Source organism: Corapipo altera, unplaced genomic scaffold, assembly GCF_003945725.1.
Source record: "Corapipo altera isolate COAL_440 unplaced genomic scaffold, ASM394572v1 22b, whole genome shotgun sequence".
In the NCBI taxonomy this organism is placed as follows: domain Eukaryota; kingdom Metazoa; phylum Chordata; class Aves; order Passeriformes; family Pipridae; genus Corapipo; species Corapipo altera.
Window position 1 is genome coordinate 28,960,221 of NW_020884876.1, and position 14,884 is coordinate 28,975,104.

Below are 14,884 nucleotides of genomic sequence, written 5' to 3' on the forward strand. Positions count from 1 at the left end.
GCTGGACAATGAATTGAGAGTTACTTTGGTATACCCTAGAATTCAAGATGATCTAATTTTTATACTCCTGTTATCGCCATTAGTCTAGGTCTTCTGAAGAACAGATGATATTTGAATTCCCACTCTGCTCAACTATGTTGACTTCCGAATTAAAAACTGCAAGGACTTCTCTTTATCATATGATGACAAAAGCTGTATGGAAGATATTCAGTATTATATTCCAGCAAATCAGAATATGGATCTATGCTACATAGCTAACAACAAAGAAAAACACAGAGTCTGATTTATCAAGGAGGACCTAGAATTCCTCAAGAGATGACCAGTAGAGAAATGTGGACAGAAAAGAACTAGTATGGTTGGTGGCTGAAAATACTTCAGATGGTGAGTCTGTAATAGAGATAGATGGTTGGTCCTGTTCTCAGAAGAAAGAACAACTGGCCTATAAAATGATAATAAAAGAGTATTTTCAAAGGTTGAAATGATAGCAGTGTAAAATTTAAATTATCCAGAGAAATAGAGCCTAAATTGCATCTATTTGAAGTAATAAGACCAGCAAGTATGCTGCACTAGACTACCTGAAATGTGACTAAATTCAATGTATACATTAAATTGCAAGGGAATAGAAAGAAAACTACAGAATAGGTGTGTTTTAAGTCAGAGAAAAATCTCAGCAATACAAATTTTATTAAAAGAGAAGTTAAGTCAGGAAGAAGACACATACTATCAAGGCTGGGTACCGTTTAAACCATGTGGAAGTAAACAGAATAAGGCAGAAAGTAAGAATAAGTGAAAAGAGAGGAATTGAGAATGATTAACTGAACATACAAGATAGTATTGACACTGACTACAGGAGATAGAAAGTAAATAATACACTGATGCAATGCCACAGCTCTGTGACATTTGCCTGGAAAGGTAGATTGACACAAGGACTGAGAAAATACCTTACTGGAACGTATGAATATCAGTGAAGAAGGCTGAGTGAAAGATATACAAACAGTAATTAAATTAGAATCTTAGTATGGATGAGGAGATATAAAAGCATGCAGTGAAATAAAAATAGCACAGACAATAAAGATGAATTGCAGGCAAGTCTTTAAAAAAAACCCAGGGTATGAGCAGCATGATGAAGAGACAGTAGGACCATTAAGGGACAAAAGTGACATTGTGGTGACAGATGAAATCAAGTTGCTGAGAGACTGAAGTCTCTGTCAATTTTTTAAATAGTGAAAGCTGAAGGTGATCCCTTGAGAGAGATATCTTTCTGATAGAGAAGTGCTTTACTTACTATTTTCATTACCACAAGGTAAAAGAACACTTGATAACGGGGTATGACTTTAGGTATGGCCTAAATATTTAATATCTTGGAATAAATTAAATAGTTCATTGTGCTGGTAACCAAGACCTGAAAGATGCACTGAAACAATAAGAAGGTCACAGACCCAGAAATTAATGAGGAAAACAGGTAGACTTTTGGCAGGTGGATTTATCATACAACATTGAACAAACTCCAGGAGATATCCAGTATGTGCAGATATCCCCATAGATAAGAAAAAACCAACAAGATGAAGAAATGGTTCTGTCTTCAGCTGTTAGGACACATTAGTAAGAGAAAGAGATTATACACAACATGCAGTGAAGTAAGGGCCAGCTGCCCCACGAAAAGAGGATTGCACCTGTCAGACATCCTCCAAGCACGCTATTGAACTGGAAAGCAAATATGTGAAGTAATGGATATGATTTGTCTGAAGCGAGAAACAGTCTCATAGTGTAAGATTCATGCCTGCAGTGAGGTTTGATTGCTTGTGTCAGAGTGTCACAGCTAAAAAGAATTATTAAAATGAATTAAAGACTACTTACAGACAAAAGAAAAGGTCTTAGCAAGAAATAATTATTAAAAATGGAAGAAGATAAAAGGTGAACTTACCTGTGCCACAAAGCTAAGTATTGACTTGGGCTGTTATTCTTTACATATGAGTATCCAGGGCAATGAATATTTTCCAAGTACAATGGAACAAAAGAAATACTTTCAAGATGGGGGTGAAGCACCCTCATCAGCAAAGCACCGTTTAGAGGTGAACTGAAAGTCTCTACTTAACTGTCATAATATGCAGATGATAGGTCTCACAAGAAAGTGTGCAGTAAAGTGAAAATTATAACTACTATAAGAAAAGAGTGTGGCAGTGTGCCCCCCTCATCCCATTCTGCTTAAGCAATGGGTCATGACAGTCACATCTGGGTTAAGCTGAGGGCTATAAATCTTGCTCAACAGCTAATGGCTTGTTGACCACGTGCAGCCAACCAAAATATGACTGGTATGTAAATATGACTATAAATCAATCATCTTACTCCATACATCGTGGACAGCCCACAGCCTGTTGAACTCTCCTACATGACAGCTGGGCACCAGGATCTCCCCTAGAGGGGGGATACCTCTCAAGGTTAGTCCTTGAGGTTGAGAGTCCTTATTGTGCCAGATGTTGGGTAAGTGAATTGGGAATAAGTTCACTGAAACCTTGAAATCTTACCTAAGTGATATAAAAGATTAATTGTGCACATACAATCCTTTAGGCATAAACCACTGACCAAGTCTGGATCCAGCCACACCTAAACCCTCCTCAGAAAAAAATTAAGAATGCAAGGGGGTCCTTTCTGAACTTCATGCCTCAAAGGGAGTGTCTCCTTGACAGTTTTATCTGACCCTGTCTTTCATGAAGTAAATAATAAGGGTACCTTGCCATCTAATCTTGTTAAACCACTGTCACATTTACTATCAAATTTCGTTAAATCACTGTTTTATAACAATAAACTTATCACTAATTCTCTCTTAAGAGTGAAATGTGTCACTGCATCCACGTAGAAGCAATGAAAGTCCTCTTCAAAAGAAAAGATAAATGATGCTGCAAATTAGATTATTTTATTTCTGCTAGTTATAAAACAGCAAACAACCCTACATACATACTCCTATAACTTTCACACTCTCATAATTATTTGCAACCCATACAAGTGTTACGGCGAATGTGGTCCTTCCTTACGGAATTCTTATGGAATGGTTAACTAAAACGTTGTGCTGAGTGTAGCTTGTTTTAATATGTTCAGGTACCTTTAAATTAATTAGAACAAGTATTATTACTTGTTCATATGTTAGAGACATGCACAGCCAAGGGCTTATTGAGACTCTCCAAAATATTTTTTAATCTTGTCCAAAAGTTGTTAACCACAGTGTAATTCAACTTCATTTCAACCATAGAAAAAATTTTCAGGGTTTTACAGATAGGAGGAAAAAAAAAAGTGTAAAGTAACAAAAGAGAAAACCATGAGAAAACATCAGCTGCAGAAGGTTCTTGATTTCCTCTTATTATCCTGCAATGTTCTGTGAAGAGTTTAAGGAAAGACTGACTAAACTGTTTGCAACTAACCCTTGCTGATTGCTGTAAGAAAGTAAGATCAATTCTAGGAACAGAGTAGATCTTCAGGTAATACAGTAAAAGAAGTGATCTTGCTCTGACAGCTGGGAGGTCCATAGACCAAATAAGCTACTTCTTTTATTGCTCTATTACTGCACTAAATTTATCCAAAGCACTTCTGAGAAGGGTGGATTTCACAAGCCAACTAGCAAGAGTAGTAGGCATGGTTTTTCTTCACTATCCTTTACAGCCAGTTGTAATTTTTATAACAGAGAAGGTAGTGGAAAGAAAGTTAAATGCAGCTTCACACCAATAAAATGTTTTTAGGAAAATATACTGATTAAATGAAATTTTCATCAGAAAAAGTAAAAATAAACTTTCTTCTGCTAATGTAATTTTTTTCTGACTAATTCTGATAATTTAAACCATCATTTAGATGTCTTTACAGCAATCAAAAAAGATTATTTAGGTATAATACTATGATGATTTAAACATTTTTGCTTTATAATAAAAGTACTCAATAGTTTTATTCTATAGAAAATTTAATCTTAATTTTCTAGTTGGAATGGAAAGTTTTCTGCGTTTGATATTCCAGGCATATAAAAAACTCCACTTCTTCCTTGCAAAGAATGCAAATGGTCACATAAACAGGTGCAGGAAAAGTAAAAAGTGTAGGCAACAGGAGTGACTGCAAATAAATAAAAAGTTATTAACTGAAGCCAGGTATCAGTGAGAAAGAAATAAAGGGGAAAGTAAAAAAGAAAAGGCAGGGCAAGATCAGTCAAATGTGAGATGAGAGAAAAGCAAGATAAAAAATGGATATAGCCAGCAAGAACAAAAAACCTTCCTACCTTCATCACTCATTAAAAATCTGAGGCCTAGTCATTTATCAGGAACTGTGTGCATCTGCTTTTTGTGATATAGAGGCAACCACTTTCGTTTCTCTTCATCTATGTTAGCAAAGTAAGAGAAGAATTTTAAATGTTAGGCTATGGAATGAGATTACCTTACTGAAATCTCAGTACAGAACTGTAAAAATACAGTACATAACTTTGCATTTATGAATAGAAAGTTATACTTCCTTTATCTGTATTATCTCTCCACCTTTATCTTAAAACCTGTATGTGAAGTTTGACATATTTTTGGTCTCACAATACCAGTGAACACAAGTGTGCTGATTTTAAATAGATAAATAGGTAAAAGTGGCCTGATTTGACATTTTCCTGCAAATCCTAGTAGCACTTTTACATTAAGTAGATAATTTTGGTATGAGCTAGATTTCCTTTTCAGCTGTGTTCCTTTATAAGGTCAAAAAATGTTGACCCTCCCTTAAGTGTAGACTACTTCTCATTTAGCAAATAATAGGCATTCTGCATCTGGGCTGTTAAGGTGGGCATTAGATAACAGACTTAACTTTGACTTGTAAATCACAGTACCCAAGCTACTTGAGCCAGCATAGATTGTTTAGCATTGATGCTGCTGTACATGGGCCCAAAAATCTTGCTTTCCAAAACCAGGTGAGACTGAAAAAGGATATTAGCCCCAAATTCCTGAGAATATTCCTAAAGGTGACCAATTTAGCTAAATCTGATCTTATACTCGTATAAAAATGTCATTCATGCCTGTGAACTTTGACTAAATACACTCAAGATGTCTAGAATTGAACTATAAATCTGTGCCTGGTATGTTCAGCAGCAAACCTCTCCCTACATCACTGGCTTTCCTGAATCCATTGTGACACCAAATCAGCCAAGATGCCTCTTCATGACACCATGCTGGAAAACATTTAATGCTCATGGCAACATGAACACTAAAATACTGCTACTGAAAATATGCAGTATGACAAACAAAGCAGGAACACACTAGTGTTTTCTAAATTCACTGACCCATTATTTCCCATTTCTGACCATGTTTCTTGAAAAGAAGAATTCTGTTTTATCAAGAGTATCATTGGCTTGAGACCAAGTAAAGCTACATTAATGGCTGACATTCCTTTTAAGAGAAAAACAGCTTATGTCTATGGTGTTCATCATTCCTTGTCTGCACAAGGCTGGAGAGAAGCATCATTTTACAGATTATCACCCTGTTAGCACAAGGAAGGAGAAAGGATAATGTAACATAGATTATAAAATATAATTAAAGCTTGCATAGAAGAAACATCATTAAAATTATGTCAGCCTGCTATAAAAAAAAGTAGATTAATTATAATGGGGTAGAGGGATGAGAAGAAAGTGGCAAGTAACAAACTTATCTCTAGATGCTCTGATTAATTTCACCCATAAAACTGTCAGTACACCATGGCACATATAAATTCCATAAATACAATTTTGGATGACTTTGCAATGACGGTAGTCATGAATAATGTGAACACTAAGTATCCTAGGACTGCATATGAAGATGAAAGCCTAAGGTCACAAGTTATGATCGCAGAGAAAGTACTGAATATGGAACTTGCATAAACACTAGGATCAATTATGAGCCACTGGTGAGGAGATGAATATGACAGAAGAATCCCTGCAATGGCTAAAAATACATTTTCTGGCATAAAAGGTGCTTATGCAGACCATCATACTATATATATATATATATATATATTTATAATGCATACATATTATATTATAGTATGCATTATATTACATCTAATCTATTCCTGTATTCCCCTGCAATCTTTGGAGGAGAACACTACAAATGTACATGAGTCCATTATGGATAGATGAATGCACACAGTTAAGCTTCCTTGCTTCCAGGAAGGAGAGATCCAACAAAATGGAATAATTCATTTTGAACTAGCTATGAAAAAATGCGGCACAATTTTACAAATATCAAATAACTGTAATAAGCAAAATAAACACTAAGGTTTAGAGAAAATGAAGCATTCTCTAACAACTTACAGTATTTCTGAGAGGAAACATTTCAAATATTTATCTTAAACACTGTACCACAGAATCTGTCAAAACCTTGTCACCCTTCACTTTGATTTCACTTTTTCTACCTAGTTAAACTTACGTTAGGAACTCTTAACTTCTCCCATTCTCTATCAGAATTCCAAAACACACAACAAATTTAGTCATACACTGGTGAAATGAGACATACATACCAGAGAAAAATTTGAACACTGTATAAAATATTTATTCTTATTTATCTGAGAAACTGTAGTCATGAGGGTCTCTATCAGAAACAACACTCATTCATCAACCTTGGAGAAAGAGAAAAAAGTGGTTTAAATGTAAAACCAAATAAAACAACCCTACATATCTATTCAGAAGAAGACAACTTTCAGACATTTCTTTTGTTCAGCACAAAGTATTTGTTCGTAAAATAGTGGAGAGTATCAAGTATCTCCATCTCAAGACAAAACAGATTCGAATCTTTATATTAAAAAGAATAAATGTGAAGTCCCATATCTGAGCCAGGGTCATAACCCAGGGCTACACAATATTCTGAGATAAAACCAGCATTTTTCCACTGGTATTTCTTCATGAAAAGCTTGACAATACTGAAACAGGGACTAAAATACAGGCAATCCTTTCCCAAGTGTTCACAGCCACCTATATATATACACCCTGTTTTTCCTTCCTCAACTGCAAAAAGAGATCCCAATGTGTTTGAAAAAAAACACAGAAAAGAATCAACAGGAAAGCCTGAAAGTAAGTCACCCCATAACACATGATAACCCTATGTCTAGGATGGGAGATGGAAAATGGGACTACAGGCAAGGAAAAAGGAGTTCACTTCAGGCTACAAAGGCAACTGAGAAGACATTGAAACAATTTCTGAGGTAACTGTAGACATGTTTTTGAAACATAAAAAGACATATCACTGCAGAGATGTACTGGACAAAGCAACAAGAGCACACACAAAAACACATACAGAAATATGAGATTTTAAATAAATTTTCTGAGTAAGTAAATACAGCAAAGTTAAAAAATCTTATTATCCTTATTTTACAAAGGAGTGAACAACGTAGTCCTAAAACACCAATCACTGCAATACAAACTTTTATCTCAAATTAAAATGTTATTTATCAAACTTGTTTCCAGAAACAGCTTAAACGAAACCTGAATTGTGATACACAGTGGACTCCTCTGTTCACAATTTCCTACTCTCAAAAACTCAAAATGATCTTCAAAAAATCTGCTATTTATTTATTTTTAATGAGAAATATGAAAGTGCTAACGTACGTTCCTTTAAAAGAGTTCAATTAATGATCTGCAGCGAGGGAATTAAAATTCTCTCCTCTAGGATAATACTCAAGATAATATAATCACTGATAACATAATATAATACTTTATATAGTATAATCACTAGATAATAATCACTGCTAGAACAACCTGCCATGTAGTTTTATGCTGAGTTTAAAATAAAAAAAAAATAATCAAAAGCTGAACTCTTTACCAGGTTTTAGACAATGTATTCCAGTTCTCTCTGCAGGAGCAGCCCTTCATATTGTGTTATACGTACTTTTACAATGCTCTCCTCACAGCAGTATCCATCCATATTTACACTCTGTCTCAGCAACACCTGTTCTTCTGGAAAAAATAGAAGTCATCCCTCTATTCTCTACAGTGCTTTGTAAGAGTTAGGTTTCAAGTACTTTAGTCAGGGACAGAAGAGAAGCTCTTAGTACTTGAAGATTGATGCAAGTGCTGATAAAAGCTGGAAACAGCATAGCAAACTGAAGTTCAGTCCCAGGGTATCAGTGCAGGGATGCAGCCATGTGAAGTTCCTTTGCTTGAACAGAAAGAAATTGCAATACTTCATCTTCTGACAGCAGCTTTTTTTTCTTGATCTTATGTGGTCTTCATGGCACTGAGATTTGAGTGGCTAACATATGCTGCACAAATGTGCCTGTCAAAGGATAAATTCTGGCTCAAGAATGAATGTATTTATTCTCATATTAAAAAAAAAAAAAAAGAGTTGAGCTGGAGAAACAGCATTCTTTTAGGAGCTGTGAACTGAGAATGAGTGGTTGTCCCACTCCACGTCTACAGAAAGAAAAGTTCTACCAAGGAGAAAAGTGAATTTCTCTAATGTACCTATATTTCTGAAATTAGATCAGGGCATGTTAGCAATTCTATGCACAGATGTCCCTCCAAAGGACAATGCGTCCATCAAGGACTTCTCAGTACCCTCCTGTTCATCACTTGAGATAAGAGCTTTGGCCACATCACATGGACTGTGTGCCGCACAATTTCATACACACTGCTTGAAGACTTCTGACAGAGCTAATTAAAACAGTTCAAAGCAAGCCTGTGTTGTGCTTGTCTGCACCCTTCTAATGGCACCACAAAACTAAAATGTTAAAAAGACCACCTCCATTAAGGAGGTAAGAAACAATTTGGTAGCTAGTGATCACATCCTGAGTTAAGAACATCTTACAGTCAAACAACTAATAAATCATCAAGTTTTGCTACTATCATCTCTAACTTCACAAATAATTCTCAAAAGTTGAAGGGATTTTCTGGCAAACTTCTGCCTAACTAAAACACTCTTCCTTAAAGCATAAGTTTCTAGGATGTATGCTGAAAGTATTTTCTTCCTAATAATGCTATAAACTGAACTTTCATTTTATTGTTGTGCTTGTACAGATATGGAAATAGATTATAGACAAAAAATGTAGCTGAAATCTTTTTACCTCTTTCCAGGAGGAGGCATCTTTACTAGAAGTCCTAGTTATGACAAAGTTTTGCAAGTTTTTTTTCTTTAATAACTGTGACGTGAACGCTGCATACAAAAATGATCAGATTCACTATAAACAGTATGACAAACCTAATTTTGACTGTTTTCAGATACCCTTAATAGTATTTGTCAATCAACAATACTGCATTCAGTGGAAAACTGTAAAAGAATATCTGAACCATAGATCATGAAGTTCTGAGACACCTCAAAATTAAATGCCAATTTTACAGCAGCTTATCAAGTAGAATTTTTTTTTTTTGTTAGAAAAACACATTCCAATCAATTCTCGTAAAAGTTTTCCATCTTCCATTAGATGCAAAGTGCATATTAAAAATGTGTTTTGGCAAACTGGTGCTTCACTTAATTTCTCTTTGTATTCTTCTGCATTTTGCTCAACCACACAGACAACCTTCCATTTGTCTGGCCCTGTTACTGCTTATGCTATGACCTAACACTAACACAGTCATACTCTTCTAATATTATGAGTCTGACTCTTCTTCACCAGCATTAATTGACCTAAAAAAAGAAAAAGCACTAGCTTATTGTTCCTATTACAAATCACTGGTGAGGTGCATCATATTCTCATAAGTTCCCATCTTTCCTTCTTTAAGGACAAAGAGTAAGAAATAATGCTTATTTCAAATATTTGATTTGAATTTAGTATGTATTTACCACGTTATGTAGTATCAAGAACAACAGGAAGCACTAAATAAAATAAAATAAAATATCTTAAAGTTTAAATGAGTGTGTCACATTTTCTGATGTTTTTTGGAAGACAACAAGAAGATCACCTAAGGGGCTGGTCAGGCTGGGTTTTTGCTGGCTTTATTATCCAGCAGATGGAATGGCAAATGTGTGACATACGGAGAAAGCTATCTTATATGCCAGTTTGTTAAACAGATTGTCTTCATCATCTGACCACTGTTAGAAAGGCAATTGAAAACCACAGGCTTCTAGCTTCTCCATAATGAATGTTAAAAATGCAAATATGGAGCCATTTCTCACCCTTCAAAACGACTGTCAAAACCACACATACAGTTAAAAATTCTACACAAGCCAAGGTGAGCCAGTATCAGCAACAATTCCCATCCTAAAATCCCTCCATGTGACCCAGTGAGAATTTAAATCGTAAGAACTGGTTCTTGGTTCTCTTTTCACGGGTATTCATTGGGAAGAGATTTCATAAGTCTGATAGTGCACACCTACGATAAACAGTCTCCAACTTAAAAATCAGCAAAACCAACCAACCAACCAAAACACAAAAAACAAATTGAGAAAATAAAAGTGCTCTCAATCTCTTCGCCGTTATACAAGATCTTGGTGTTCGAAAATCAGAGAGACAATTTCTGTTGTAGTTTATGTGCTGATAATATTCTAGTGTACCACACTGACAGGTTTTTTGCACCAAATAGGTCTGTTAGGCTTAGCATTCTTCATGTTATTTATAATATAGCTATATATTATCATATACATATATAATTCCTTTTAGTGTGTGTAGTTGGTATGGTCAGGTGGTAACTTGGTAACTGCAAGGAACATGGCAGTGTACAAGTGGTTAAATACTTTGATGCACTAGACACAGTCTGATTTTCAATATATTAAAACCATTAGTTTTGCAATATATTTAGGTTAGAAAACAAGAGAAAGGAGTTTTGGAGCTGTCCTCCAAACTGTGCAGCAGGGCAGGAAAATTAATTGTTTAAAGCTGGGAACTGAGAAGCTTATGGGAAGGACAGTGAAAGTGTGTACCATATTTTTATTATGTGATTCACATACTTTATTTCTGTTGGTTCTGCACAGGAAAAAACCCCACTTGTCAGAACTAGGAATGATTACCTTCCCCTTTTTTGATGCATGCTACAACTGCTACTATTGCAAATAGGATCTAAAGCAAGGTAAACTAGTATGAGTTAGGGGTACTAACATTTCTGAGGTACTTTATGTGTATCAGCAATGATGTTTGTGCTGTTGTTGAATATTTGAATATTGGAAATAGAACTCCTTATCCTCATTAGCAAATTTCATCTTTAAAGCTTCCCTCTTCCCATTAAGCCAAGCCCAAGTACATAACAAGAAGTCCTGCAAGAAGGACAAAGCCGCACAGATATGCTCAGAAAAGTACTTGGAAATATTATCATGGAAGAGATGCAAACTTTCCTGCGAGCCTACAGCAATCTCTCTAATGCATATGTTGCTTAGCATGTGAACAGTTGTAATATATTTTAAATCAAGAGAATAACCACTCTCTTTCCCTCAGGGAATCTCGAAGGTTAGCACTGCTTCAAACACTTGCAAAGAAGCTCACAGTCACTTGGTTCTGAACATAATGCTGGTTTAAGTGTCAGTTAGATGTATTTTACTGAGAAATGCACCATTTCTTTCTAGCATCATTAAGCCATGAATGCAAACAATTAGCAGAATTACAACAGCTAGAATCATGCTGTCATACCATTTACATTAATACAGCCCAATGCCGTGACACAGTTTCAGGCTGTGCTCCCGGAAGGCATTCATTAATTTCTACTTCCATGCACTTACTCCACTCATGCGCCTAATTATTTTAATTATTTTTTTTTTTTTATTTTAATACCATTCCCAAACTGCTTTCTTTGGTACATGCTTTAACTGAGCCTATGCCTTCACAAGGTATACTTTTAAAGATCCTTCCTTTCAGCTGTTTTCTGATTCTTCACAGTATTTTGATACAATTACATCTAACTACTCTGCCTTTAAAGAAAGGGAAGAAAAGACAAAGATAAAGTGAGTCTCAAGGTGCTGTCAACGGGAATGGAGGCATAAGAATGAAGACTAATGAATATTTTGGAAGCTTTTTTTAATGGAAATCTTGGGTTTGATTTTTTTTAAAACCAAAAGTAATTGCTTCCTTTGAGTTTTTCTTAAAAGACTGAAAACAAGCAGTTTCTTCTGAAAACTGTGCCTTTGGTTTTCAGCTAATTTTACTTTTTTTTTTTTTTAATAAGGTGGTACAACTTTCTGCTGTGTTGTGAATATGAAGGTATCTTCTGCCCAGCCATGTTTAGAACTGCAGTTCAACACCAGCTTCAGCTGCACATTCCCAAAGTTTGAATTAGAGATGCCCCAGTAGAATGCAGAAACACATCCAACATCCAAATATCTTCCCTTTTAAATGCTGACTGCTGCTGTATTTTCACCTATTTCCATGCATAAGTGGAAACACTCTGTTGAAAAAGCAACACATGAGTTTGAGAGCTCAGCAAATATAACAAGTGAATGAAAAAGCCTACTGAACCCAATAGGAGACTGTCAGGCTTGATGCACACTACGGGAATCTCCTTGCAAACCACAATTAGAAATTGATTTCAAAGAAAGACAGACACACTTCTTTTAAAATGAAACAAATAAACAAAAAACCATTGTGTGTGCAAGTCTGGATGATCTCCAATTTGGAGAACAATGCGATCAAATGTCATTTCTTATTTTGACTCAGGCTGAACAGCTTTTGAATGCTTCTACAGTGTGTGCAACTGTTAACAGTCCTGTATCAGACTCAAACCAGAAATCATTAATGCAGTTACAGCAGACTGTTTCTGAGGTTTATTTCCACTGAATTTATTAGGATTATTTTGAAGCAAGACATTATGCACCATAAATAAAGATATCCTAATCTGGAATATTAAACTTCATGAAGAACCACTCATTCCATTCTGTGTTACCTACTGTACATTCATATGCAACAAGAAGCAGTAGAGATGCCCTGGATTTGCTTCAACAGTCTAAAGGATCTCAAAGACAGGAGAAGAAACCCAGAAGCACAACTATCATACCAGTCTAACCTTTGATCCTAAATAAAGGGGAATTTTCAAAGTAATTTACATACCTCAAAGCTTATCTTTTTTCCCCCGTTTTCTCTCCGACATATGTATTCTGTTGTCCATGGATTATAAAAGAACTACTGTTTTCTACTCACTAAATGGATTTTGTAAACCCCTTCTAAAGGCTAGCTTTTCAAAGCAGCCTGGTGATCAATACATCCAAATCTCAATGAATTAATAGCAACAACACCAAACTTCCATGGCGCCCTGCAAAAACCCTGTCAGAAAACTGAAATAGTATCAGAAGACACAACTTATAAACATTTTTTCTAATGCACTTCAGTGGCCCATTATAATAAATTCCTCTCAAGAGTCGACAATAGTAGAGATCACTATCACTTCAAAAAACAGAAGTTCAGTCGATTGCTATTTGGAATAAGAGGCTAGGCTACGTATGAGGCAGGGTTATAAACAAACAAACAAAAATAAGGAAATTAATAAATTTGTTTCTTCTTGTACAGTAACTTAATTGAGGCCCCAGCAGGAAATATTAATTATTCCAAATGCGTATAACATTTCTAGAGGGAAATTAGGTCACACTGTGCAACCTGGATGGCAGACAGTGAAATTCATCAATATTTGCCTCTCAGGTAAGTGGGCTTTAATATCTCCAACATTTGCTTTTACCATATTACCTGTATTTTTAACTGTAAGTAAAATGTTTCCATCATAAATGATGACCTCTAACAATTGATGCAGTTGCAAGCAAAAAACTTTTACTGCTTTGAAGCTGTTAACATGGGAGGATTTATGCTAAGAATGCACACTTGTTTCTAACTGGAATTTTAATTGTCTTTGCCTTTTTAAAATTATATTCTGCATATTTTTCAATTCTTTAAATTAACTTGAGGAACTAAACAACTAATAAAGATTACTCAATTAATTCACTGACACACACCCTACTGCACCCCAAACTATACATAAAGGACTGAGCAGAGCCACCTTTGTCTTCAAATATGGTTAGAATTCACAATGATTTCAGTAAGAGCTGATTTAGGTCAATGCTGATCAAATTTGGAAATCTGACCTCAATTATTCATAATCAGACTCAGTACAAATTGTAACATAATAAAAAGCAAGAACAAATTCTCCCTGATTTTTTTTTTAAATCCCATTGCACCTGCCAATGAATCTTCCTAATTAATAAACATTCATTTCTCTGAATACTGTATCTTCATCAAAGCTTTCATCAAAATGTTAACCTTTAAAATCTGCCCTTCAGTGCAGCTTAAATTACTTTGTTCATTGTTAACCCAAGGAGCTAAATATCACAAGTGCTTTAATCACCTAAATTAAAATTGGTATTTAGGAGAAGGGAAAAAAAAAATCTTTTCTGAATTTTAGATGCTTAGGTTCTCTTACATGTATGGTTCTACATAGCACATGAGAGCTTTTCTTCATTGTAACTTCTACTGCTGCAGTAGTTGGCCACAGTAAACAACAGATCTGATAGAGGTAGTTAATAAAAAATACTTTCTAAACAATGCCCTATGCTACATTGGGTCCAGTGAGAAAAGCAGCATTTTTGAAGTGAATGATACAAACTGCCATGTTTCAAAATTTGTATCACTACTGTAACAGTGTTCCTGTGTACTGCATGGATTATGCTAACAGCTTCATTCCCAAACTACTCTGAATACAGCAGCAGGTCTGTATAGCCTTGCATATTTGAAAGTGTGTATTAGCCAACAAACTGGTACTTCTACACCCATTGCAATACTTTCTGGTACATATTTCTAGTATGAAGGCCAAAACCCTCATACCAATCTCCCATGGGATTTTATTTTCTTAGTTAAGTAAAGGCATCAACTGAGACAGTAAAGCAGCTCTTACTGAATCTGCAACAAATTTGCAAGTACCCATCAGAATTTTTTTAACTCGGGAGGTTTTCTTTTAACTTGCATATTTTACACAGGAAAAGAGACGCAATAAATTTTAGGCTTATTC

The 14,884-nt window shown here is 35.3% G+C and overlaps 1 protein-coding gene across 3 annotated transcripts in view; it reads right to left on the reverse strand.

The window, feature by feature from the left end:
- CCSER1 (coiled-coil serine rich protein 1) overlaps positions 1–14,884 on the reverse strand; it is a 572,831-nt gene that overhangs the window by 45,597 nt on the left and 512,350 nt on the right. The window lies entirely within an intron of this gene.